This window comes from Panthera onca, chromosome A1 (assembly GCF_046562875.1).
Source record: "Panthera onca isolate mPanOnc1 chromosome A1, mPanOnc1 haplotype 2, whole genome shotgun sequence".
Lineage (NCBI taxonomy): Eukaryota > Metazoa > Chordata > Mammalia > Carnivora > Felidae > Panthera > Panthera onca.
In genome coordinates, this window is record NC_138339.1 from 165,498,601 (window position 1) to 165,523,563 (window position 24,963).

The window sequence follows — 24,963 nt, forward strand, 5'->3', positions numbered from 1 at the left end:
CAAAGGCCTTTTGAAAAGTGCTTATTTCAGGGTAGAGACAATATGATTGCACATTTACAAATGAATTAATGAATGAAGGGAATGCTGTGTTCACTGGCCATCAGAACGTAATGTGTTCTATGTTAAGGTTCAGTGATACACGAAAGTGCTTAGATTTGGGGTTTCTATAAATATTTCTAGGGAAGAGTATTTTTATTTTTACTTATTTATTTTTTTTAACGTTTATTTATTTTTGAGACAGAGAGAGACACAGCATGAAGAGGGATGGGGCAGAGAAAGAGGGAGACACAGAATTGGAAACAGGCTCCAGGCTCTGAGCTGTCAGCACAGAGCCCGACGCGGGGCTCGAACTCACGGACCGTGAGATCATGACCTGAGCAGAAGTCAGACGCTTAACCGACCAAGCCACCCAGGTGCCCCTGGGAAGAGTATTTTTAAATCAGGCACCCAAGGTATGCTCAAGGGACTCTCTCAAATTTTAAAACAGATACTTTGTTCAGATCTAGAATTGGGAAAACCTGATTCGGTTTCCTGTGCTGGACAAATGCTATTCAATCTGACCTCGCCTGTTTTCATCAGGCACTGATGAGGGACAGTCAGTCTCCTGGAGTTTCTTCGTTTTGAATACAGATCATTAGAGTCAGGAGGTAGGGTTATGATGAAGGGGACTTGACCTAGAGGAAAAGATGCACTGTGAGTACATGTTTAGAAGATGCGATTCACTTCCAGTAAAATGGAAAGATGATAAATTCACAGGGTCGATTACAAATGTCTACATGCATATTTTTTTCTATTTCTAAGCATTTTTTTTTTCTAACCATTTATTTATTTGGGGAAGGAGAGAGAGCGATCAGGGAAAGGGCAGAGAGAGAGGGAGAGAGGGAATCCCAAGCAGGTTCCACGCTGTCAGAAAAGAGCCCGACACAGGGATCCAACTCATGAACCGTGAGATCGTGACCTGAACTGAGATCAAGAGTGGGAGGCTCAACCGACTGAGCCATCCAGGCGCCCCCACACATTTTCTGTTGAAGAATGAAGCCACAGGAGAGTGCACAAAACAGGATCATATAGCTCAGTTAATAATTTCAAACTGAATACAAGTGCAGAAGTACCGTCCCAGCTTAAATAATGGAACGTGATCAGCACCCCAGACGCCCCCTCGTGACCTGGATCCCTACCCATCTGTCATCACTTTCCAGGATTCTACAGTATACATTGAGTTTGTCTGGTTTTCAATTTCATATGCACAGGGTCATAAAGTAGGTAATCATTTCAGTTTGCATCTTTCCATCCGTGTCATTTTATGTAACAATAGTTCATTTACTTTCATTGCTATCCAATCCCATTTTATAAAGGGTACACTTACTGTTTATCCATTCTATTTATGATGGACTTTTGAGTTGTTTCACGTTAGTGTTTGGAACAGACTTTTGGCTTACTTGTATCTGCATGTACGTTACATTTGCTGTGCAACGTCTTGATATGTCAGGCATATTCTCAGTATTAGAAGATATTTGCCCACGTTATTCTGAGTCATTAGACCAAATGCACTCCCGCTAGTAGTGAGAAGTTTTTGAATAGCAACCTATTTGATATTTCCAAGTTTTTAAAATTTTGATATACTTTCTGATGCACACACACACACACACTCATACAAACACACATACACTTGTTTTTTTCTGTTTGAGAGTAAGTATCAAAGTTGATACACTTTATCACTAAATATTTCAGTACCCTTTCCTGCATGCAAGGGCATTCTCTTAGAAAACCACAGTAAGACTATAAAAAAATGGTGACTAATATTGACACAATGCTATTCTTTTTCTAGAAATCTGTTGATTTTACATAAATTTTCAAATTTATTTCTTTTTTCCCATTTTTTTTTTAGTTTTATTTATTTATTTTGAGAGAGAGAGAGGGAGAGAATGAACAGACGAGGGGCAGAGAGAGAGGGAGAAAATCCCAAGCAGACTTTGCACTGTTCGCACTTAGTGCAGAATCCAACGTGGGGCTCAAACCCACACACTGAAAGATCATGACCTGAGCAGAAACCAAGAGTCAAACGCTTAACTGAGTGAACCAGCCACCCAGGCGACCTTCAAAAAAGAATTTTTTTAAGTTTGTCACAGTATCATCTCATTCTGTAGAATCTGTGATGATGTTTTGTTTTCCATTTATGATATTAGTTATTTGTGCCTTGTCTCTTATATTAAACAGTATTCCCAATACTTTTTGATCTCCAGTTGTAGATACTTTAGTAAAAGAAATCTCTTCCGTTTTCTATTTAGTGATGATTTTTTATCATAAATGGATTCGAACTGATATAAAACATTTTCCTGTTCCGTTAAGTTTTTTAAATTGGTTTTTTCTTTTATTATCTTTGAGTTGACTTGTTCTATTTTTAACTTCTTGAATTGATTTTATTCCGTATTTTTCTCAATGACATTCATGAATTGTTGGACATTTTCCTTTGATGTAATTTTATTTGTGTGTGTTGAGTTAGAAATCTAAGTTCTAAATAATATTTAATTCTAAACATTTTCAATTCCCATCAACATTCTTTCTTTGCCTGCTGGATTTTTGAAAAGTCTAGGATGTAATTTCCCAATTACATAATAGTGGGAATTTTCCAGTTATCTTTGTGTTGTTTTTCCAAATTTAATGACATACTATTCACAGTGTGTATTCTGTGTGATTTCATTTTTTTGGAATTTTCTGACAATTTGATTTATGGTCTAGAACAGGGATTTTCTACCATGGTGCTACTGACATTTTGAATGAAATAGTTCTTTCTTGTGGGGGGTGAACAGCAGCATCCCTGGTCCCTACCCACCAGCAGCACAGCATTGTCCACTATATCGTGACCATCAAAATGTCTTGAGACATTAGCAAGTGTCCCTTGATGGGTGCAAAGATCCCCATTCCTTGAGGATCACAGGGTAGAAACGGGTTATTTTCATAAACGTTCCATGTGGCCTTGAAGCAATTTACATACATTTCCATTACCAGATTTATATGCAATGGTTGACCCATATGTAGATAATATGCGTACTTCAAAAAAATAAGTTATCATGTTTGTGTAAAACATTCAATTTGCTTTTATAAATATACCTACATGTTTACATGTTTTTCTCTTTGTTATACTCTTTAGCTCTGAGTTTCCACATTGGGTCATTTTGAAGAACATGATTTTTTTGTAGATCTTTTAGCATGGTTCTACTGGTGATGATCTGTTTTTGTTTGTGTAGGTATTTTCAAAGTATGTATACACACACACACACACACACACACACACACACACTGGCGGGAGAGCTTTCCTTATTTTATTTTGCTCTGTTTTGTTTTTATTTTATTTATTTTAATCCCAGTATAATTAAATCACAACATTCTATTAGTTTCAAGTGTACCATACAGTGAGTCAAACTTCAGTACATCACCAGGTACTCATCAGGACAAGTGCCCTCCTTAATCCCCGTCACCTACTTCACCCATCCCCCACTGCCCTCCCTTCTGGTAACCACCAGTTTGTTCTCTGTAGTAAGTGTCTGTTTCTTGGTTTCTCTCTCTCTCTCTTTCTCTCTCTCTCCCCTTCTTTCCCCTTTGCTCTCTTGTTTTGATTCTTAAATTCCACATATAAGTGAAATCATATGGTATTTGTCTTTCTCTGACTTATTTTGCTTAGCATTGTATTCTCTATCTCTATCCTCGTTCTTGCGAATGGCAAGCTTTCATTTCTTTTTATAGCTGAGTAATATGTATCACATCATTTGTATCTATCCATCCATGGATGGTGGACACTTGGATGGCTTCCATAGTTTGGCGATTGTAAATAATGCTTCAATCTAATAGGGATGCAGATATCCCTTTGAATTAGTGTTTTCTTTTTCTTTGGGTAAACACCCAGTAGTGGAATTACTGGATTATATGGTAATTCTATTTTTAACTTTTTGAGGAACCTCCGTATTGTTTCCACAGTGGTTACACCAGTTTATATTCTCACCAGCAATGCAAGAGGGCTCCTTTTTTCTCCGCATTGTCACCAACACTCATCCTTTCTTGAGTTTTTGATTTTAGGCATTCTGAAAGGTATGAGGGGATATCTCATTGCAGTGTTGTTTACATTTCCCTGATAATGAGTGATAATGGACATTTTTCATGTGTCTGTTGGCCATCTGTATGTCTTCTTTGGAGAAATGCCTGTTCGTGTCTTCTGCCTGTTTTAATTGGACTATTTGATTTTTGCGGAGTGAGTTCTAACCCTTTATGGATATATGTCATTCGAACACTAACCCTTTATCGGATATGTCATTTACAAATATTTTTCCTGTCCAGTAAGTTGCCTTTTACTTTTGTTGACTGTTTAACTATTTCCTTTGTTGTGCAAAAGTTTGTTTTTTGTTTTTTGTTTTTGTTTTTTTGTTTTTGATGAAGTCCCAAGAGTTTATTTCCCTTTGCCTTGGGAGACATATTAGTAAGAAGTTGCTACTGCTGATGTCAGAGTAATTATTACCTGTGTTCTTTTCAAGGATTTTTATGGTTTCAGGCCTCACATTTAGGTCTTTATCTTGAATTTATTTTTCTGTATGGTGTATGAAAGTAGTCCAGTGTCATTTTTTTTTTTTTTGCATGTTACTATTCAGTTTTCTCAACAACATTTGTTGAAGAGACTTTTCCATTGGATATTCTTTCCTGCTTTATCAAAGATTAATTGGCCATGTAACTGTGGACTTGTTTTGGGTTTTCTATTCTGTTCTATGGATCTATGTGTCTATTTTTGGGCCAGCACCATGCTGTTTGATTACTGCAGCTTTGTAATATAAGTTAAAACCTGGAATCGTTACACATCCAGCTTTGTTTTTCTTTTTCAAAATTGCTTGGGCTATTCAGGGTCTTTTGTGGTTCCTACAAATTTTAGGAGTGTTTGCTCTAGTTCTGTGAAAAATGCTGTTAGTATTTTGATAGGGATTGCATTCAATGTGTAGATTACTTTGGGTAGTATGGACATTTTAAGAATATTTGTTCTTTCAATCCATGAGCATGGAATGCCTTTTCATTTCTTTGCGTCGTCTTTGATTTCATTCATCAGCGTTATATTGTTTTCGGAGTACATGTCTTTCACCTCTTTGGTTAGGTTTATTCTTAGGTATCTTATTATTTTGGGTGCAACTGTAAATAAGATTATTTTCTGGGGCACCTAGGTGACTCAGTCAGTTCAGCATCCAACTCTTGATTTCTGCTCAGGTCATGATCTCACGGTTGTGACCTGTGAACTGAGCATGGATCCTGCTTGGGATTCTTTCTCTCCCCCTCTCTCTGCCTCTCTCCCCTACTCATGCCCTCTCTCTTTAAAATAAAAAAAAAAGAAATGAAATGAAATATATAAAAGAAACATTGTTTTCTTAAATGGGCATGGGATTCTAGGTTGATAGTTTTTTTTGTATTTTGTTTATTTGTTTGAAACACTTGGAAAACATAACTGCATTATCTTATAGCTTCAATTATTTTAGTTTGGGTCTTATTATTTTCCTTTGAATGTAACTTGTCTGAATTTGATGAACACTCTTAAGATTTTTGTCATAATCTCTGCTGTTTAGCAGTTTTACTATGATGTACCTTATGTGTGTGTCTGCGTATGCATAAATCTGCTTGGGGATGGTAATGCTTTTATTTTTTATTTTTTTATTTTTTATTTTTTATTTTTATTTTTTAAATTGAATTACATTCCAATTAGTTAACATGCAGTGTAGTACTTAACATTAGTTAACATGCATGTGACACCCAATGCTCATTCCAAGTGCCTCCCTTATTTCCATCACCCATTTAACCCATCATCCCACCCACCTCCCCTCCAGCAACCCTGAGTTTGTTCTCTGTGTTTAAGAGTCTCTTCCTGTTTGCCTCCCTCTCTGTTTTTATCTTATTTTTCCTTCTCTTCCCCTATGTTCACCTGTGGTACTTCTTAAATTCCACATATGAATGAAGTCCTATGATATTTGTCTTTCTCTGCCTGACTTATTTTGCTTAGCACAATACACTCTAGTTCGATTGTAGTGCTTTTAACTAGTGTCCTGCTAACTATCATTAGTTCTGAAAGTTTTCTATTATTGTTTGTGAAATATACTCTCTATTCTATTCTCTGTTTCTTGCTCTTACTAGTTCCAATTTTGTGTATAATTAAGCTTTTCTACTTGTATCCCTATATCTCTGAAATCTGTTTGTACTTTCAATGTTTTAGCCCGTTCCTCTGGGGGATATATATCCTTCAGATATGCTATCTAGTTGACTCATTCTCTCTTTAGTTGCATCTACTCTACTGATAAATGTATTTAGTGTTTATTTTTTTCCTTTTTTCTTAAAACCCTTGTGTTGAGGGCTGACTTTCAACAGATCACAATGAGGGGGCTGCTTTGCTATGTACAAAGCCCTAAGCAGAACATCTAAGAATGGTTTAACATATTTATTGCATTTTTAGTTGCGCATAGTTCATAAGTCAGCTATATGTTTTCCTTGGCTCCTTTTTATATGGTTTCTATTCCTCTGTGGAAACTATTGATTTGTAATTAACTTCTTGAACATGTTAGACGTAGCTCTTTTGTGTGTCATGTCCATTCTCTGCCTTTATTTACCCTGTTTTTTTTTTTTCCTCTTAAAAAATATTGTTTTTTCCTCTTTGCTTCCTTGGTAGAAAATATTGTTAATAAAAAAACAAAACAAAACAAAACAAAAAACTGAGTAATAGTTTGAGATATAAGAGAATGTTTTATTTTCTTTAGGAAATATTTTCCTCTGTCAGAAGGCGAGGGACAATGAATGGCAGTTCAATATTATCTTTTTTCAAGCAACAGGGTCTCAGTCATCAATGTAGCTGCTCTCTCTTATTCCTCTTACTATTTTACTTGAGCTTTTTTTTTATTTTTTATTTTTTTTAAATTATTTTTTTTAACGTTTCATTTATTTTTGAGACGGGGAGAGACAGAGCATGAACAGGGGAGGGTCAGAGAGAGGGAGACACAGAATCTGAAACAGGTTCCAGGCTCTGAGCTGTCAGCACAGAGCCCAACGCGGGGCTCGAACTCACGGATTGTGAGATCATGACCTGAGCCGAAGTCGGCCGCTTAACCGACTGAGCCACCCAGGTGCCCCGAGCTTTTTTTTTTTTAATCCAAGATTAATTTTAGGTTGCTTAGTCAAACTGCCTCGCTTTTTAGTGTATCCTGAAGTTACATTTTTTATCCTATATTATCAGAGGATGTCAAAACTCCAGTTTTCTTCTCAATGTCTCTACAATACCTTCCGGAATCACCAGGATTTCCCTAGAGGATCTAAACTCTCCAAACGCAGTTCAGTCATGATGGATCCTGGAAGCTTCTCAAGCCATCCCTACATGTGAAAAGATGATCCAGTTTTTCTCATTTTTCTCAGTCAGAGATTTTTTTTCTCAACTACCTGTTCTGTCATTTCCAGGAGTTGGGTTTCGTTCTCTCGGAGCAAATGTGAAATTATAAATTATGAAGAAGAGTCTCTTTTTTTTTTTTTTTTTTACCTTCTTCAGAGAAAACAGCTCTAATCTACCGTAGCCAAGAGAAGAAAGGTCCCATTTACCAAGAAAGAGAGCCATGACTAATATGAAGGCACCTTCTCACACACCCACCATCGCCAAAGATGTCCTTTCTTAGGTAGGCCCAGCAACAGCTTTGTTACCCTGCCATCAAATCAGCACAAGTGCGAAGTGCCCTGGACAGCATAGCACTTAGCTGCCACCAAAACTTTAAGTACTAAATACATGGGAAAGGGGCACCTGGGCGGCTCAGTCCACTAAGTGTTCAGCGCTTGGCTTCAGCTCATAATGTGATCTCATGGTTCGTGGGTTTGAGCCCCACATTAGGCTCAGTGCTGACAGCATGGAGCCTGTTTGGGGTCCTCTCCCTCTCTTTCTGCCCCTTCCCTGCTCGTGCACACACACACACTCTCTCTCTCTCTCTCTCTAGGTAATTCAATAAACCCTAAAATAAATAAAATAAATAAATATTTAAAATAAACAAATTCATGGCAAAATTGAATAAACTTCAGTCATGAAGATAAGCCGGCGAGCAGCTTTACCAGACTGTTTTCCTTTTACCTCAGTCACGTTCAATGTGCTGTAGTCTCGACTAGGGGTTAGTGTCTTTTATGGGTTCTGAAGTTTTACCAGAAGAGAAAGGAATTCTATTTTGCTATAATAGTAAGTTAATAAGGTGAGTATCTACTTGCTTTTCCAAGAAGAGAGCAACATATGAAACTATTGACAGTATTTCCTTGGTTGCCAAAGCAACATTTCAACACTAACTTGAGAATGGACTTTTTTTTTTTTTTTTTTTTTTTTTATCACACGAGGGGAAGTATTTTGTTTTTTTTTTTTAATTTTTTTTAATGTTTTATTTATTTTTGAGACAGAGAGAGACAAAACATGAACAGGGGAAGGGCAGAGAGAGAGGGAGACACAGAATCTGAAACAGGCTCCAGGCTCTGAGCTGTCAGCACAGAGCCCAACGCGGGGCTCGAACTCACGAACCGTGAGATCATGACCTGAGCCGAAGTCGGACGCTTAACCGACTGAGCCACCCAGGGGCCCCTGGGGGTAAGTATTTTGATTCTTTTTTTAAAAAGAAGAGTTTTATTAAGAGAGGACACCGATAAGTGCTGTTCATAAAGCAGACCGCAAACATAAGGACGGAAGACAAATCCACTGTTACCGGTTAAAGGGGGCTCCCTCCACCATATATGTTACTGCCACTTTGCCAATTAGCACCATGTTAAACCCTGTGTGTGTGCTAAAGAAAGTAGCAAAGACCAGGGGAAAACGTGTTGAGAAAGGGCAAACGACTAATATGCCTTTGAAATTGGCATTTTGACGTTAGGAAGTTTCTTCTTAACTCTCAGACTGATTACATGATCACTTTCAGAGGCATTCCCTAAACATTCGTTTGAGTTAAATAATTGTATACAATTGTTCAATGACAACATCGTAGTTCTGAAAGAGGGCATATTTTTTTACTCTTAACTCTCTCTGCCAATGTAAAGTTGAGACTTAACGCTGTAAACGACACCCGGTGGCCCCTGCAGTGTAGGGTAACTGACCAGCTGCTAAGAAATTTCAACAATTGCCACAACACAGGAAGTTAACATATTTATCAGATACTTGAGAGGAAAAAATGGTATTCATGGGGACTTTTTACCCTATGCCATCTGGTCCTGAGGTGCCTATTACATTTATTATTGACTCATTAAAGTCAATGAGGTGAATAATACAATTAAACCTGTTTACTTGTCATGTAACAGTCAGTTAACATTGAAATGTAACTTCCAGTCTCAGTACCACTATGCAGCGCAGACCCATTCCAGCAACACGCAGTGATACCCCAACTTAATCTCAGATTAATATCTCTCAAAATTATAGTGCAATTTAAAAGTACATGAATATTTGAGGCCACTTTTTAACATGCAAATGCCACATAACAGTCACAATGGAGATTAGTCTTTATAATTAAAACAATAAAACAGAAATAAATGGCCAATGGGGACCAAATACAGGATACATATTCCTCCACTCCCCTAATCATTCAGCCACAGATGGTTTACACATTTGCAAATAGCTTGCAGAAAATATGGGTCCATTTGTGTCGGCAGGGCGGCCAGGAAGCAACGCTATCAGAATTGAAAAGCTTATTTCTACAAAGCTTAAGAATCCATTGCTAGATAAGCTTTTAAATGTGGACATACATGGTTGTGGCAAGATAAAAAACATTATTCTTGTTATTTTAATTTGCACCCAATCTTCCATAATGACAATAATGCAAAAACTATCTTTTGATTTAATGTTGGACCTAAGAAAACACTATAGCAAAAGGTCTAAGACTTTATAAGTATTGATGTAGTTATATAATAATAGCACATTCCTCAAGCACTTCCAAATGAGTTAACACTTGAAATAAAGCATAATGTGCGTTTTTCATTTATTAATACTTGTTTGTACAAAGCGAATTAACGTCATTTGTTTATTATACATGTTGACAATTCAGATCAATTCATGAAACGCCAGCTTTAACATGAAGCCTTCCTGAGTAACATCTCAATGGCTTCAGAAATACGCATGGGCTTCATCCCTCATAATCATGAATGTATTTGATCCATAAATGTTTGGGGAAGAAAAAAAATGTATAGGGACAGAAAGAGAGAGTGAGAGATGTTCAACTACAGTTGGGCATCCTGTTTTCTGAATACCCCTTACAGCTAAAATAATTTCAGGTTACTTTTTTTTTCACTTTATCTGTGTGCATACCCAGCAACTGGTAAACACCAGTTTTTGAGCTAAAAGAATTACTTATTCAGCTTAAAAATGAAGTCCTCCTCCTCGGTATAAAATTTCTACCAATGAGGGTTCACGTACAATTCTTCAAATGATTTGTTTCTACATGTGATATTAAGTTATGTTTTAACGAAAGTAGGCAACAGCAAAGAAATTACAAGAAATTTCTTGAAATGACCACAGTATTTTAGTCTCCATAGCAGACAAACAACATTGAGTACTTTACTTTGACGGAAATTCAGAAGCATTAACCATTTATATTAAATAAATAGCACATTTAAAGATATATTCCCCAAAGGCAACACGTCTTGTGAATAGTTTTTGTTTCGTTTTGTTTTGTTTTTCTATTTTTAAGTTAAGCAGATCAATTTAGGATTCACACATTGTGTGTGAATTCTACTTAGAAAGAGAAATTGACCAAAATAATGCAGCCATTCAGTTTCAACACACTACTCCGTTGACTCAAAATTCATGCTCTTTGTGGCACAAAAATAAAATAGAAAACTAGTGAATACAAATAAACACCTATGTGATGGAACGATGAAAAAAAGACGATCAATCAAATAATTGAAACCGGCTGTTGCAAGAAATCCTCTTAATATATTTAAAGGACTTAGTTTAAAAACAATGGATCTGCTTCTTTATTCTATTATCTGAAGAAGATATTTGCTGGGATATGACAACTAAAAATAATAGGCTTTGAAATTCCATGCATTTCTATAATCATAGGTCTTATCAAATTAATGTATATGTATGTGTGTATATATATATATATATATATACATATATATATATGTGTATATATATATATATATATATTAAAAAGACCTAACCTTTTAGGGTGGAAGTAGTCAGTATTTTAGAATGTCGTGGTATATTGATTGGTATTCAGAGTGTAAGGTTTCCATGTAGTTTTGAGAATGAATTGTGATGTTTTCTAGTCATACATAGATAAGGGCAAAGGTTAACTGATGTGCACGTTGAGTTTATTGACAGTTTTCAAGTAGTAAAAGTCCTTTCCATTAAGGAGCTCATCTCCAGCAACACCTCAAAGAAAACATTACATTAAATTAGATTGACTTCAACTTGGGTCAACCTCATGACTATCTAACCCACTTGAACACATAATGTAAACTTCAATTACCTAAAGAAAAACAAAAGCCCATTTGCTTTTTTTACAAATAGAATTTAAATTCTGTAAAGAAAAATACATTCAAAAGCGCTGTAAATTCTGGATGCTGTTCAACAGGAAAAGCTTTGAGAACACGATTCAGAAAAAATATCCTCATATCATATGGAGTTCCCCATACATGGTCCACATAGGAAAAATAATTGTATAAAGCCAGGCTATTAATTGTCAGATCAGGTAACCTTAAAAAGGAAAATTGATCCTCAAATGGACACAGTGGATGGAATGATAGCAACCAATCCATATGGACCAGAGTAAGCAAATGCAGGAATAAGTATTTCGTTTGGGGAAAATGAGAAAAGGAAGAAAATTTGAGAAGATGAAGAGTTGCTTAATGCATCTTTAAAATACATTTAATCGAGAACAAAACTGACCTTACCATAAAAAAAAAATTAAAAAAAAAGCACGGGCTGAAAGAAACCTCTAACTTTAAAATACAGCATTTTAAGACCGAACTATTTTTTTTTTTGCTTTTATAATACTAGCATTAATTTTACCTACTATGAATACAACCCAGTGGAAAAAAGCATTTTTATGGAACCAGTGATTTATAAAATGCGTGGTAATTTTTTTTACACTTTGTGTAAAAAGGAAATTTATATCTCATGTGAAAAATAAATTTGAAATGATTACCAAGCACTTTTCAAATAAAGTACAGTAAAGGGCTTAAGAATATTGAGAAAGAAACAATGGATCCAAATCTGGAAATGTAAAACTAGACACGTAGCAGCATCCACAGTCATGGAAATTAATACTTTCAGAAGTTTTCATTAGGATAAGAAGGACTAAACCCATGAGTACTGTGAAGTGTGCTCCAAATGACTCATGCTTTATGTTTCATCAAATCTTTAGTATGTTCACCACCAGCATCTTGCTTTTCCCTGTACCTAATAAAGAGCTTAATTTGCCAAGTTTAAAACACCAAGAAAGTGAACTCCCCAGTATTTTAGTTTATTTTGGGAAAAGCAAAAAAAAAATTTTTTTTAAGTTAAAACGCTCTAAAGGATTATCAAAAAGTCTCAGTAGTCTTCATGGATATCACATCACCCTAAAAGACTGGTGTTTTGATGATTTAAGTGTAAATGACTCAAAAACATATGGATTATATTTCCGTTAAAATACACAAGGTTGTAAAAATCAAGGGCAAAGTAGTTCCAAAAGGGGCATTCCGGGGCTTTGACTTCAAGTGTTTGAAAGCAGTTCAAGATGTGCCACGAAACTGACTCGCAGACAGGGCACGCTGTTCAGATTGCATTTTGTTGCAGGGCAAGGGTGGTTTCTACGGACAGGATAGAATTTTAGAGATTCTAACGTGTCTTGATGAAATCAGATAGACGGTGACTTAAAGATGCCATGAAAATTAATAGACATGAAGTAAAATAATGCTATCTAAGGCTTACTATAAAAAAGCCATTTTAAAAAATGTTTTAACATTTATTTATTTTTGAGAGACAGAGAGAGGCAGAGTATGAGCAGGGTGGTGGGGGGGGGGGGGCAGAGAGAGAGGGAGAACAGAACTCGAAGCAGGTTGCAGGTTCCGAGCTGTCAGCACAGAGCCCAACGTGGCCGGCCGGAACCCACAAACCGTGAGATCATGACCTGAACCGAAGTCGGACGCCCAACCGCCTGAGCCACCCAGGCGCCCCTAAAAAGGCCATTTTTAATTTATCCCTCTTGAATCTGGTTAGAAAGTAGGTAACTATGGTTTAACTGGAATCTTCTTACTAAGTACATTTCAGATTATTTTACTGATGCCTCACCTGGAAAGAAACTCTCCTTGAGATGCCTCAATATATATATATATATATATATATATATATATATATATGCCTCAAATATATATATGTATAATATTAAAGCAAATATATATATATAAAAGCAGTCATATATATATGAAATGGAAATATATATATTAAAGCAGTCATATATATATATATATATATATATATATATATATATGAAATGGAAAATTGTTCTATCTTTAGGCAAAGGAATCAAGAATAAAGTCTACTTACTTCCTGCACCTTATTTTCTATTATGCTGGTTTTGTTGTTGTTGTTTGTTGTTGTTGTTGTTGTTGTTGAGATATAATTCACATTCTGTACAATTCACCCATTTTGTGTACAATTCCCCCATTTTGTGTACAATTCCAATTGTCTTTAGTATATTCATGGTGTTGTGCAGACATCACCACAATCAATTTTAGAACATCTTCATTACCCCAAAAAGAGCCCCCTTTCTCAATGGCCCCTTTTATAACAACCGTGCATGTCTCAGCCCTCACCCCGAGGCAACTAGGAATCTACTTCCTGTCTCTAGGGGTTTGACAATTCTGGACAGTTCAAATCAATGAAATCACACAAATCATGATATATTGTGAGTGACTTCTTTCACTTAAGATAATTTTTCCAAGGTCTAGCATGTGTCAATACTTTTTTTTTTTTAATTGCCCCATATTTCATTGGACTGATGTACCACATTATTTTACCTCATCAGTTGGTGAACTTTTGGGTCATTTGTACTTTGGGGCTGTTATAAATAATGCTGTTGTAAACAGTTATTGGCATGTTTTTCTGCCACAATAAGTGTTCCTTCCTCTTGGGAATAAACCCACAACTGAAATATCTGAATCACGTGATTACTTTATGTTTAAACCTTTGGTGAACGACCAGACTGTATCCCAAAAACCGCTGCACCATTTTGCCTTCCTACCAGCCATGTGGAAAGAATCTAATTTCCTCACTTCCTCACCAACACCGACCTGTCTTTTTAATGTTAGCCCTCCTAGTGCAAGTGATGGGGTATCTCAGTATGCCGATTTTCCTGTTGGCTACAAGATAGACTCGTCCTTGTGCTCTAGCTATTTATGTTCTAGGGGAGTGAGCTAGATGATACAGACAGACAGATAGTAGTTTTAGATGGTCAGAGGGACAGTGAAAAACACATAAAATGCAACAATGTCATACTTGTCAAGAATAGCGGAAACTATTTTTAGACCTCCAGAGGGGCCTCCCGGACTTCGAAGTCAGTGACTTAAGTAAGAAAGATGAAAGAAAGCCTTATAAAGAACTTGGCAGAGATATTGTTTCAGGGAGAGATGAGCAAGTGCGAAGTCCCCGTGGCAGACAAGAACTTGGCATTTTCTGGAAGCCTGAAGCAGCCTAACGCAACTGAGACATAGAAAGTAAGGAGAAGAGATACGTGATGTGTGACTAAATGAGGAATTCACGTAAAATACTTGCAACAGTGCCTAACACATATCAAAAGCTTAATAAGTTCTGGCAATTGCTGTTTTTAGTATTTGTCTGTTGCTGTATGTTGGGGGAAGTATGAAGGTAAGATTTACTAAAGCTGATATCGTTTTTGTGGATAAAATATGCTGTGGATTTATTTTCACTATTAAAATGATTGCTTTATCATGGGATCAGGTGGCCTAATGGAAAGACCAAAGTTTTGGAAGCCCTGGGTTAAAATACCAAGTCTACCACTTGGAACTGTTTATTTATTTATTTTGAGAGGTGAGAGTGACGGTCAGAGAGAAAGAGAGAGACAAAGAATTCCAAGCAGGCTCCCAGCTGTCAGCACAGAGCCCGTTGCGGGACTCGAACTCGCAAACTGTGAGATCATGACCCGAGCCAACACCAAGAGTCAGACACTTAACCCACTGAGCCACCCAGGCGCCCCTCAAGTCTACCACTTTTACGGCAAAAATGCACAGAGTGGGATGGAGGCGGAAGCTTGAACGTCGAGCTCTTCCGTTTTGTTTCAACTTGGCCATTCGGGGAGTTTCCATTTCTCTCCACCAACCAACCACCGGGTGCGGAGGGTACAACTCTGTTCTGTGTTCTTTCCATTGTCCCGGATTGGAGAGGGAGGCTGTCCACGCTATTAGGCTCCGGAGACCATTGCATCGGGCCATGTGGTAGAGGAGAGGAGAGCCTTCCTCCTGTAGGACAAGGACTGGCTGGCAAAGTGCCTGCTTTACTGTGCCTCCCCAGAGTGTAATTACACAGATGGGCATGGATGTCACAGGTGTCTGCTCGGCACACGTGAACATCACTTCCCATTTGAGTTCCAACTGCGGACTTCCAAATACTTACCTGGTACCTACCATAACTTCTGGCCCTGGTGCCCAATATGTTTTGCCCAGACCTGGCTTTCTTCCTATTATGACCTCACTCTCTCCCCTGCTCATCCACCCCAGCCTATGGGAATGTTAAAAGGAAAAAAAAAATAATGTGGACCATGCATCTGTCCAAAGCTTTTCTGGTTTACGCTCAGACCTAGAATCATTAACTTAGAAGGGAAGAATGCATCGGTTCCTTTCTCTTGTTCCACCTGCCTGGACAGCCCTTAGGCATCAGTGAATGGAGGTGTTACTGGGGGAGATACCACGATGTTTATCACTTCGATGGCACATCATGTCACCAGTTACCTTTTGCAGTTCCCTCAGCTATGAGATGAGAATGATAACACTCTACTCCAAAGCACTGTCGTCATCAAATGTACACAATGTGAACCATCCTATTACGCACATTTCCGTGCCCAAACCTCTGTCATCTCTTTAAGATAATGAATCCTACACTTTACCCACATTCTGTATTTTTATTCACATCTTGGGTTTCTGTAGAGGAGTGCCAAGATTCGGTTTTAGGGCAACTTCACTTTGCTGCCTGCATGCCCTTGGGGATGAGGGCTCTGGCCAGATCTGAGACTTCCTGTCCTGCCCTCTCTCTCTTGCAGGGATGTTAGCTTCTTTGCTGTTTCTCGAGCATCACCTCCCCTCAGTGCTTTGCACTTCCTGTTCCCTCTGCATGTTGGTTCTTTCAGCATTGACCTTTTGGCTTGCCCTCTCATTGCCTACTGGTCTGACCTCAACCTTGGTATGCCCTATACCCAGTAAATGTTTTCTTTTACTTAATAGCACTTAATACCATCTGACAGAATATGGATCTGTTTCCCTCGGCAACAGTGAAAGCTCATAATGGAAAGAACTTTTTCTTTTCTTTTCTTTTCTTTTCTTTTCTTTTCTTTTCTTTTCTTCCTTTCCTTTCCTTTCCTTTCCTTTCCTTTCCTTTCCTTTCTTTCCTTTTTTTTCTCTCTTTCTTTCTTCTTTCTTTCTTTCTTTCTTTTCTCGTTCTTTTAACTGTCTTGCTTCACCAGTTACAAAAGTGCCTAACCTAAGGCAGATACTCAGTAAATATTGGTTTAGAGTTTGTCCTGAAATCTTTCATTTATTATCAAAGACTATCTGGAGATAAAACAGAATTACGAGTTAATGAAGAGAGAGGGAGAGAAATTGGCCTGAATTTGTGCACTGCTTTTTAGAGATCCAAGTTGAATTCAGAGAAACACAACAAGTGTAAAGCCAAATTAATGCATTTAGATTAGTAAGTGAAAAAGTACTTGGTAAGAAAGGAAGTAAATGGAATTAGGTGTTTATTTTTGGATAAACCCTGATAAAATAGGTCATTTTCAAAGCACGTGAAAGTCATGTAATTTCATTTTCTGATAACGTTTTCATGATCCCCTTGCATTCTACTGTCTCTACCCAAGTGATGACTGCAGTAGTCTCTGCCGAGTCAGAACTTTCTGCCTGGTTAGCGTGTCTCTGATCAAGAGTTCACTTCCTCCAATTCTACCCTAGAGAACCAACTTGGGAGGGGTAGTGCTTGCAGAAAAGAAGTTGGCTAAACATGGCACCAGATACACAATGTCATTTTTCCCCCTTTTGTGGGCAACTGACAGTGTTATGAGGTCATGAAAATTGTCTTTATTTAAGGTGAGCCCTTGAGTAACAGACCCGGGTATTGTAAATGGGTCTTCAAAATAATAGATTAGAGCAACCCTTCTCTCTGCATTATACATGAGCAGAAAGGAAGGAGACAGTGGACTTTAGTTTGGTTACAATTTTTCACCTGGAGAGAAATAAAGGGGGCATGATGACATTCTTTGCTCAGACCACTTGATTCAGGGAGTAATGGTGGCTTCCTGTTCAGCTCAGGGGATTCAGATGATCAGTTTACTTGAATTTTGATTGGGTCTACATTTGAGAGGATATAAAGGTCCTGAAGAACCCAGTATTTGTCTCTTCCTGTCCTACCATTGCATTTCCTTGGCAAGAAAATTGTCAGAATAGAGTTGTTCCTCCCTCCCCCACAAAGAGGGAGAGCAAAACTAAACTAAAACAACAGAGAGAAAGAATCTTTGCTGATTGAGCGATAATGCTCTAATCGCTTTTTCAAATTGTTGATTCATTCCAGTAACAGACTCCTAAGAGAATTAGCAGCCCTCTAAAAGGTTAAATCCTTACTACTCCCAAAGTTGTCCTTGGTTGGTCCAGAATCATCAGCTGTCCGCTGGAGTTCTTAGAAATGAAAAATTTCAGCCTACCCCAGACCTACAGAATCAGAATCTGCAATTCTAACAAGATCTGCAGGTGATTCTTATGCACATTAGCATTTGAGAAGGGCTTGGTTAAACTCCGTATTCATTATTCAAATGCATTCAGGGATAAGGCAAAAAGTATACACAATAAAGGGCAGCTTGACTTCAGGTAAAATGAGTGGCTTAGGCTGAAGCAAAAGACAGTGAGGGCATGATTCTCTAGAAATGTCAGTTTATTGTAAAGAAAAAGATCATGGGCTGTGCTGGGAAAGAAAAAAAAAATCTTCTGGCCATATTTTCCAACTCTCGGTTAAAACTGTATGATTTAGCGTGACTTACAATCAAATGTCATTTTAATCGGATCAACACCAAGCTGAAGCCAAACTTAGGGACCTCGAATGGCACTCGAGGTAGGGATATCTGGGATCCTAGGGCTTTTGGAGACAGTGGCTTGGAACTGGAAAGCTCCATGGGAGCAACAGCTCCCCAGAATTAATATGAGAGAAAAGCATTAGAAAGAGACAGTTGAAATAACAGCTTGAGACTCTCCTTTCTAATCCAAAGAGGAACCAGCAAACCCTTGTGTCCAAAGTGCCGTCGTTAGGAAGTGGGTAGAACTGAAAACTTCTACGTTATCCCACAGCCCAGGCATGCCTAGTGCTCAAACCCAGTGCAGCCCTCAATTTGCCTTTATTAGATTAACTGCCTGAACTAAGGCCCCAGAGATCTGGATCTTCTTGCCTTCGATTGAACTATCCTGCATGCTGGGTCCTCATACCTATATTTCTACAATTTATTTCTCACCTGGGGAAGGTGAAATGTCAACCAGAATTTTATTCTGTCTTCACAAAAGTTATCTTTTCCTTATGCGCTATGACTTTGATTTACATAAGTTATTCCAAGTCTTGTCCGTACATCAGAATTTTTTGTCCTATGAATGCAGTATCCCTACGTGACAGTGGGAGGATCTCATAGGTGACATCCTGTTTCATTCTGCACATCATGTATTTTCCCAGAATGTTGGCATATTATCCTGATCTTGCCCTATTTCCATCACCTTCTGCATGTAAAATTGCCTCTGGAAACTTAATTGTTTTCTTGGTCTTGATAGAGTGGTCTCTATTCATTCTACGTCCCCTACGTGGACTCAAATTCTTGGTCCAACTAATTAAGAACTCATCTGGACTCTCATCACTGCACGGCCGACTGCATCCTTTACAATTAGAGGTGGGGGGCTATACTGTGCATCCCTGTTGAGCAGCATCCCTGGACACTGTCTTCCAGTGACAGTAGCATCCAGCTTGTAGCACACGAAAATGTCTCCAAACATTGCCGTATGTTCTGCAGGTCACAAAATCACTCCTAGCTGAGAACCATTGAGAACCATTTCTCTGCTAAGATTCACCTCCTTAAAATCACTCGTGACACTCGGAACACTTGGAAACAAGAGCCCAGTTTTAGTTTTTCCTTTACTGCTGGCACTGGGAACCTGCTGGTATCTCCCTTCCTCCTAATTCTCCTAACACTCCTCTGATCCTCGATGTGACCCTTTCCTTGCCTGGCTCTCACCGTGCAATCCCGAGCTCTCCTTTCTTCTCTCCCTACTCGGCGCCATTGCCTCATGAGAACCCTTGCTCTTACGGCGTCCATTCCCCTTCTACATTCTGGTGAATGATTTGTCTGCTTTCGTTTCTAGTCCCTGCATCTGCCCTGAGGTCCAGGCCTTCCAGATTCTGACCCTGGGCTGCCCTGCCAGCATGAATGCTTGGTTTGTCCATGGTGGATTCTCTTCCCCAACATGCACGGTATCCATCATGTATCTCCTTTGTCCCTTTCTGTCCCCATCACCCACCAAGTCTCCCTGTCATCTCAAATGAAATTGATTGGCAAATGCTGGTGTTACAAACACATATGTTCTGAATCCGATATCTTCAATCTATCACCACAACATTTGCCTAAAGCTAAAGAAGCACCGTGGCTTCCTCACTTACTGCTACAACCTCATAATTGATCTTCTGGTCTAGACTTTGGCTCACTATACCCATTGCTGGCAAATTTACTGTCCTGCGAAATAAGTCTGAACATGCCATCCCATTGATTATAAGACCCCTGCTGTCACACACCGCTCTTCAAGTATAATCCAAACACCTTAATATTGTGTTTCAGGACCTTCGTGATCCAACCCAATACCTCTCTCTTTTGCCACCCTCCTTGGCAAGTACTGTGTACCACATGGCGATTTCCTTGTGTGAGGGCACTATTTTCCTCTCCCCCCACACTGAGTGGCCTGCCCCACTTCTTGGCTGGAAATCTCTTACTGATCCTTCCGGAGGAAGCTCTAATACCCCCTCTCTGAAGGCACAAGCAGAATTAGGCACTTTAATGTTACTGTCGTGCATCACAATGTACAGGGAGTGTTTCTTTAGGGGTTCATTGTCCTCTAATGAGATGTCAGATTATATGACAGGAGTGAGATCCTGCTGACGCCTAACACAATGATCACTTGTTAACAAGTACTAAGTAACTTAAATGAAAGGGCTCCGTTGATTCAATTGTACATTTTATGATAAAATTAAGACCTGAAAGCAAAGAGAGCGATATATATGTATTTAGGCACCTCTACATTTGTGTGTGTGTTTGCTGTGTGTGGAGAGAGAGGGAGATACAGAGAGAAGAAGAAAAGAGAAAAAAATGACAGAGACCAGACGAGATAAAAAAGAGAAGTTTGTCGAAGGCGCATCCTTAAAGTAAGTACATTTTTAAAAACAGTTTTTCTCGGTTTTATAATTATCTAAAGCATGGAGACATTAGAAAATTCACTATGAGTATAAGAAACAAGGATATTTTGTATGTAAATGAAATAGAAACTTTCCAAGAAACAAGTAATATAAGCATATTGTTTTATAGCAGCTGTCATATTTTAATCAAAGTAACTGCTAATAAATTTCTTATCTCTTAGAAATAGAAATGCAGGGATACATTTTGAAATGTAATAAAAAAGGAAATGTACGTTTGTATTGGATTTTGCGTTTTCAAATGCCAGGAGTCCTCATTAAAGATCTTATAAGCTGAATATTTTCTTTGCATTTTGTTTAAATGCAAACAACTTTCTATTACCTGAGCCAATTAGTTCCATCATCTTAGTACCAAACTGTATTTCAGATGTCATCTCTATCAAGTCTGGGCTGGAGTCTGTGACTCATGGCTCAAAACTGATGCAATCTTGAAAATGAAAGGCCAGTCCTTTATCCGCTAATCTTCTTCCAAATATTGACTCAGTGTCCATGGATGTTCATCATTGCTAAGGGATAAATCAGTGAGGCGATCTTAACGGAGTTTGATCAGTGAACACAGTCCCATTTGTTCACAGAGCCTAGCCTAATAACTGAGTCAATATGTTCAAACTCATCATCTGTGTGTCGCCATTTTATTAGGGGAAAGACGTTTTTACCCATTCTTCCTAACGGTTTGCGTTGGACTCTTGTTGATCATTTACCCCCTTGACTTGTAAGAGGGAAATAAGACATTTGCTTGGAATCCTTTCTGGTATCTTAGAGCGAAAAAAAAATAAGCGAAAAGATGTGAACTACAAATGCAAAAGAAACTATCTTCTTACAAAAAGTCAAGTTATTTAAGACTGACCAACGTGGATATGATCTTTGAGAGGTCTCCTGCTATCACACAGAGCGTCCCTTCACGTCGCGATGCCGTTTGCCATCAAAGACAAAATTTGAGAGCCTCTTTCCTTACCTCATGCATCGGAATTAAAATTTACGTTCTAGACAGACCCTTCCATCAGGACATGGTCTGTATCATTACATGATCTTCTTTGGTGGCAGAGCACATGTGGCGAATATTATCCTGCCTTTTCCCTCCCTGATGTCACCGTTTGTTGGAAGAATAGAATAATGTGCAGCTGTGGCTCCATCAGGTTGACTGGCAAGTGATTTCAGAGCTTCATCCTAATTAGATCAATAAAAGCTAATCCCTATGAGAGTATAAATAAGGCTTGCCAATTACACACTTAATTTAGAGAGAAGTAGTACTATTTTCAGTAAGTGGGACTGTTGCGACTGTTCCACTGCTCTCCTCCAACATTTATTCCCCCTGGATCATTGAGCCGCAGATGTAACCTTAGAAATGTGATGGGGGCAGGGTGTGGTGGGTGTAGAAGGAGGAATCACTGGTTGAAACTTAGGGCTGCTTTGAGGCTTATGCATTGATTCAAGTAGAGAAAAAAAAAATAGCTTTGCAAAAGGTCATATGATCGTAAAATGATCGCTCTACAAGCTCCTGTAAATGGTAAACTGTAAGACAATTTAAGTATCTACGTTGAAGTGGCCTAAGATCATTTCGCTTGACCATGTGTCTAAAAGGTCAAGAAGTAGCCCAGCACAGCAATCTGAGAGCTGCGACCCTGTTACATAGATAGCACTCCAGTCAATCCTCCATCATCGGTAATAATGAAACAGCCTTTGCCCTGAACCACTTTAACTGTCTGCAAGGGGAATGTGTGTCCAGCACCAACAGAGCCAACAAAGTCACTTTCTATCGACCGGGAATTGATTTGGTCCTTTGTTTTATCCTCCATGCAGAATCACCAATTACAACATGGCTAGGTCATTGCCATCAGGGATGGATGCACATTACCTACTCTTCCACAGTAGATGAAAACCAATGAAGAAACCTGTGTTTTTTGTTCTGACAAAATACACCAATCGGGGGGTTTTAATACTTGATTTGCCGCTTTGCAGACGTGCAATTATTTTAAAATTGATCTTGGTTTTCCGGTCCACTGAATCTTCCTTTCAATATTTATTTTAAAGTAAAATGATAGAAATATGTCTAAGTCCTTAACGTTGTATTTGTTCACGGTACGTGTGTACATTGGGCTTACAAAGGTGCATGCGTCCGAGACACTATTGAGTGAAATGTCATTTAAAAAGCTGTCTGTGAGCCTATATTTTAATTACAGTTAGGTACGATAACATTTACATGTACTCAACAAAATGGAAGCCTACATTTTCACTGTACACAAGGCAATGATCGCAATCTGTATTATATAGGTCTCGGGTTAGTTTTCCGTCTAAGGTTTAAAATCACAGTGATGACTCATCACTACCTACGGTTGTGCTCATTTCTGTGTCCGTTCGGGCCCTCAGAACATCTCTCTCTGTTCCTGCTCAACACAGTGTAGCTTCACAGCAGACCTCGTCAGTGTACTGTCGGAGAAACGTAACCAGTTTCTTTCTATTTAGGACAATAGGCAGCCAAGGAGCACTCCTTCAATTTCACAGAAAAAAGTTAATAGGACATTCATCTTGGATTCACATTTTATATAACTTTCGTACCCAAGATCGTACATGCACTTTAAGGAAATCCGTCAAACTCAAACATATTACCTGTCCTTGGAGAAATAAAAAAGTAATTATATTATATTATATTATATTATATTATATTATATTATATTATATTAATTATTGGATATATTTCCCAGGTAACCTGGAGCAAAAAATGCCCAGATAACATTTGGAATTCTATTTACCTCGCAGAGTTATGCAGAGAAATCATGACACGGGTGCTGTGCATAGCTTAATAGTTTCACAAAAGTCATACTCTCCTTCAGACTGAAGAGAACCCAGAACCGGGGAGGAGAGTAGCGAAATATTCTCCTGCTCACGCAAGAGCAGGACTAAGCATGAGATCAAGTCTTCAGCCTCCTAGTCATGATCCCTGGGGAATCCCTTCACCTCCCTGAGCTCTCTGTGTGATTCAGAGGGTTCCTGATCTCAAAATGAACGACGCTTTTCTCTTTTGGTGGGGACCAGAGGCTAATGTCCAGGCAGGAAGAACAACGAAGAAAAAGGAAAGACAAGAGCATGTAAAGTCTCTGAAGTGATGTTGAATAGCTAGGGTTGAAGAAGAAAAAAGCCATAAAAACTAAACCCTTCTTTCCAAATAGATTTCCAGAGCAGCATTATCATTTTTGGAATCTGACGATTACTCACTTATGACACTAGATTTTCTCCCATTTCATGCATTCACGTTTACAATAGGTGGGTGATGACAGATCGTCCAGCTGGGGTCTGGGGGTTTGGCATGCTTAAACCCTCAGAGGACACTTAACTGTCCTGAAGAAATGGTCATTTCATCATTTAATCAGATACTTGCATGTAATTGCATTTTTGGAGACACATGCATTCACACACTTACACAACTGCATTTAAACTTCAAAAGAAAACTTTCTAAAGGGCATTTGTTTCTTATGGAAATAAAATAAGAATGAGCTGTATTCAAAGAGTGAGGAAAGCTATACACAGGAGACCTCTGTTTTATTGTGGTTTAGCTCATGGAGCAAATATGTTTAGTGGTTTCGGTCTACTTCCTTAGAAAAATGTCCACATTAAAAATGACCACCCAGGTTAGCAGAGTCTGGCATAATGCTAACATCCTAGAAAACAGAAGCCTCTACCTAGGGCCAATGTCCACTTCCAACTCTTACTAAATTTCTTTTCCTCTGGGAAGAGACTTAAGTAGAATCAAGAGAAGTTATTCTATGGGTCTAAAAAAATACAATAAATCACTCACTTTAAACCAATAATGACTGAGTCAAAATAATTGATTTTTAACCATAAATGGACACCATCTACTATGGGATCAACCAAGGCTGAACTATTCCCCAGTTGGCTACAAAATGTATTCGGATATCACAGAACTGGGACCTGGTATGGGGCCCGGTCTTAAAGAGATTGAACATTACAAATGAGAAGGCTGTCGGGCTGTAGGAAATTCTTTCCTAAAACAGTATCACATTGTCAAAAAGTTTTACAGTTATCCAGTCCTTGCCACATCCTACAAAATGGATCGCAAGCCTCACTCTTTGCGGCTCACCATACTCTCTTCTGAGCAAATGCCTGATTCCTGGATAAATGGGCCACTACAATTTAGAGAGAAGGTTTGTACAGTCCTCACTAGACACTGAGTCCTGTGAAGAGTACAGGCCTGGGCCTTCAGTGTCAAAGGGCTGATGTCTTGCAGGATC